Genomic DNA, 4822 nt, shown 5'->3' with positions numbered 1-4822 from the left:
AATTAGACAAAGAGATGGTCATTTTTTTGTCAGTCATATTGAGTCTCATTCTTTTTGCCAGGACCTTTAGTGAAATAAGTAAATTGGCTAGTAAATGTTTAATGGATTTTAATTTAGCAAAAGCAAAACAATTTCATCATAGTCATTATGCTTATAGTAAATATTTACATGGGGTATTTCATATTCTGGAAGAAATTGCTAAGTATATTGTAAAATCATGTGTAAGATGTTTGTCTCTGTTACCTGTTCCACATTTTAAGGTGAGTCCTAGAGAATTATTGCCAAATGATATTTGACAAGTAAATGTGGCCCACATTCCCAAATTTGAAAAATTGCAGATTATTCATGTTATTATTAATATCAGTTTGGGTTTTGTGGTAATATCTTTATCAGAAAAAGCAACTAAATATGTTATAAAACATTGTTTATTAGAAATCCCTAAAATAATCTAGACTAATAATGCTCCTAGCTATACCAGCAAGAGTTTTCAGAATTTTTGTAAATATTTTACTATTTGTCATAAAACTGAGTTTCCTTACAATCCTCAAAAACAAGGTATTATAGAATGTACTCTTTCTACTATCAAAAATTATTTAAATCAAGAAGGGGGAAGTATTGGAATACTATATACCCTAAATTCAAATAATTATATTTTTCACTTACAATTTATTTTAAATTTTTAATTTCTGATGACTATAAAAGGTCTGCCACAGACAGACAATGGTGAAACATACAGTAAAGGTATACTGAAATTAAATAGAAGGATGCATTAACAAAGCAATGAAAAAGACCCGACCCTGTGTTAATATGGGGTCGAGGCTATGTTTGTGTTTTTCCACAGAACTCTGAAAGTGCAAAATGCCTTCCTGAAAAGTTTGGTACGTGCTACAGAAGATGTCTTGCCTGACAGAAGCTGACTCTGACAACGAGGATTCAAGCTGAATCTTAAAGGACATATGTTCCAGATCTACCTTTACTTCACGCTCTCAGCTGGAGGAAAATGGTACTGCAGATTTGAATTTGTATGACTGGGCTCCATCAAATAAAGTTGAAGCTAAGGATCAGTAGAAGAAATTTGGACTATTGATATGAAGAATTTTCAAACTAAATTATGAAAATTAGTTGCTAGTATGGGATCTATAAATATTTTCTGTATACCAAAAGATAAATGTAAGGGAGATAATGTCACAAATGCCGTAGTCCTCAACCATGTGTCCTATTAATTAGTAATAATGTAATCACTGGTGATTATCCAAAATTTAGTGTAAGTTGTTCCCGTAAAATTTCTAAATATATTAGCTCTGTTACCAAAGATGATTCAGTTATTCTAAGAATCCTCCTCTTGTTATGACATTGGTAAAGTTAAATGATATTTGGTATGATAATAATGCTTGCAAATTTTAAAAGAGTTATATAAGTTATCATTAAGAACCAAGAGAGCTGTAGGACTTGTTATTGTAGAAATTGTTTCTCTTATCCCTATGATTGCTGCCGTCTCTACTTCTGCTGTAGCTTCAACACAAGAAGTCCACACGGCTAAGTTTTTAATTGGGTTAGTGCATATTGTGACAAAAAATTTAAAGCAAAAGAATGTATAATCAATCAATTATGGCCTAAAGGTTAAGGGGACGTGGTCAAAGACCAGTCACTTCTTTTGGAGGTCCTTAATAGGCTTTCTTTTGTTTATTTCTTTTGGCCTCTGGGCAATTCAGAGACTTACATGCTTTATCAAGCAGCAGGTCCTATCCATAGCCTCCTGTCCCATACAAGTCCGTTATCAAAGACTGCAAATGGCCGATAAAGAAAATCCTTGATGATACAGGCTAATAAACCAGGCAGCCAGAGATGGGTAAGAGACACCGGCCCCTGTTTCAACCTAAGACAGGCGCCCCGCCGTAGCAGCTGGGTTAGCCCATGACGGGTAAGATCAGTAGGTACGGTGTCCAACCTAAGACAGGTGCCGGTTTCATACCTGGTCAAACAGGAGAGCACCAAAGGTAATCCTGTTGCGCTTTTGCAGTCTTCAAATAATTATTGAAAGAAGGGAGGATCTGCTGGAAGCCGTTTGTTCTACCTAGCTGAAGCCATTTTGTAATTCTCTGAAGCCATTTTGTAATTCACTAAGAACATGTTTGGACATGTTGCCCCTCCCTGGGAGGATAGGTTTCGGTTTACCCCACCCTGAGAGGATAGGTTTCAGTTTACTGGGACCGCCCTGCTAAGTTTCTGTTTACCAGATAACTTTCAGCTTACTGGAAACAACATGTTATTCTCCCCCATTGCATACTTCTCATCCCCCCCCCCATTGTGTTCCTACATATAAACTGTGAATGCTTTCAATAAATTGAAGACTTGATCGGAGATTCTCGACTTGTCTTCCTCCTTTGTGCCTCCCCCCCATTCTCTTTCTTCCCCTCCTAGTGTCACCGTTGAATGTCCCTGCGGGCCGGGGCAAACTCTGTGTAAGAAGTTTTATCCACAGTGCTTTTATATATAAAACCCAACAAACTCCCACAGTATAGCTAAGCCTTCCTCTCTTCTTGAGTATATTTTTTTAATGTGATCTAGATTTTGAAAAGCAGAATGTTTCTTGGAGATTCTTTTTTGTTGTTGTTTGTTATTGGAGATACAGAAAATAGAGTTCATTGTTATATGAAAAATAATTGTCTCTCCATAAATAAGATGTGCTTACTTGAAAAGAGTCACTGTCCTATAAGACTGGATAAGGATAGTCATAGAATAGGCTGGTTTGTTGTAGGAATGGCATGGCGAAGGCAGTGTCTGACCTCCTCTAATTCCACTAGAGGGAGAGCGAATCACCATCAGCATCAGTCCAAGGCAGATTCTCGTGAAGCAGAGGTCAAGCAAACCTACTTCTCCAACCATTTTACCAATAGCCTCTCTTGCACAGAAATCTCCACTTCCCTGCTGGGTTCCATAATTTGCTTTGTATTGTTGTTAGGAATTATTGAGGCAACTATGACTCAGAATCTCAGAATGGCCACAGATAATACTCAGGATTATGTGGTATATTAGAAAAAGAACAGGTTGTAATTCAGGATCAGGAAAGAATTCTTGGATATAGTTCTTTATTCTGGGCAGCCTCTTTTCAGCTGTCCCTACAGGGAGGCTTTTTTATGGCTTTTATTCTTTTAGGTCTTTTGGGATGGCCTGACCTCTTCCTTGCTTGGGTAAGTGGTAATAAAACTCCTTTAACTCTGCTGAAAAATGCCTATAAGTATTTTACTCTGCTAGTAAACCTCCACCTGAACGTGCTCAACCCTTTTTCTTTGGGAGTCAGCAAGGCTGGCTCTTTAGACAAGTACCTGTAGGCATCCCTTCTGCCTGGAAGCTTCCTGTCCAAAGGCACTCACAATCTTATTCTGTGGTTCAGCACGCTCACTGTAACTACCTTGCTGTGTTGACCAGGAAGCCTACTGTGCAGTTTTGCCATTCTCTCTTGGTCTCTTCATTTTGTTGCTTCTATTATGGCCATTCTTCTGCTATTCCTTCTTTGCGCCTTTGATGTCTCTAATGTTATTGCTGTAAAACTCCATCTTCTGGGTCTATGCGGTTCATAGGACAGGGACTCTAGGTATAAAGAATGTATTCAGCTTTTGTCTCTTTTTTCTTGGTGAGAATGAGGCTCCCTTTTCTGACCTGGAATTACTAATTTTAAGCCTATCAAAAGAGTGAAACTGGGGTTCCACATTCCCTATCTATGTGGTTCTCACATACACAAGGGTACTTTGCACCTTTTTTTTTTACATTTTTAATAAATGTCTTAGTTATTTACAGCTGCTGTAACAGAGATACTACAAATGGATGGCTTTAACAAACAGAAATTTATTCTCTGACAGTGTATAAGGACAAAAGTTCAAATTCTGGGTGCCAGTTCTAGGAGAAGACCCTCTTTCTCTGTCAGTTCGGGAGGAAGGTCCTTGTTTTTCTTTAGCATCTATAGGCCCAGTGTTCCATGAGATCTCCATGTTGTCCTTACCATCCTCATGTCAAGTTGCTCCCTTTTGCAGAGCGGAGTAAAAACCAGAGCACTCCCCTTCTGATAGTTCTTTCTTGGTGGTACTGAGATCTGCCCCTCTCCTCCCTCTATCATCTATAGTGAGATAAAAGGTGCTATTGGTCACACCCTAGGGAAAAAATAAATATCTAAAAAAATCTCAAATTAAAGTTCCAGAAGGCCTGTTTCAACCTGGTAGGATAAGAAAGCATTGACCCAAATGTCTTTAGTTTGGTTCCGGTTCCATCACTCACTAGTGTGTGGCCTTGAGCACAGCACTTCACTTGTACTTTTAAAATCTTGGATTTTCTTTTTCTCATTTAACAACTACAACCATAACAATGCTACTATTATTAAATATTATTGTTGAACCTGATGACTGCCTCTTGGTCCAAGTATAGGTTTTGCATTAGCACAATCAAAAGTTCTGGGATTCCCATTCTTCTCAGAGTCAGCCACAGCTTGTTGTGATCCACACAGCCAAAAAACCTTTGCATAGTCAATGAGGCACAGAAGACATTCTTCTGGTATTCTTTGCTTTCTGCCAAGATCCATCTAACATTAGCTATAATATCCCTAGTAGCACGACCTCTTCTAAATCCAGCCTGTACATCAGGCTGTTCCTGAGATGGTTCTGAAATTCAGGTGGGATAGACTCAAGGTCATATTTTGGTTGCCTTGGATTTGGTTTAATTTTCCTCAGCTTTAACCTAGAGTTGCTGTAATCAAGGATGCTTTGGGCAGAATATTAAATGATCCAGGAAGTATTAAAAGAAGATGGAAGGAATATACTGAGTCATTATA

The sequence above is a fragment of the Elephantulus edwardii genome, unplaced genomic scaffold (genome assembly GCF_000299155.1).
Source record: "Elephantulus edwardii isolate Elephantulus edwardi_28Jun2011 unplaced genomic scaffold, EleEdw1.0 scaffold00026, whole genome shotgun sequence".
Lineage (NCBI taxonomy): Eukaryota > Metazoa > Chordata > Mammalia > Macroscelidea > Macroscelididae > Elephantulus > Elephantulus edwardii.
Note: the sequence above shows the minus strand (reverse complement) of the source record.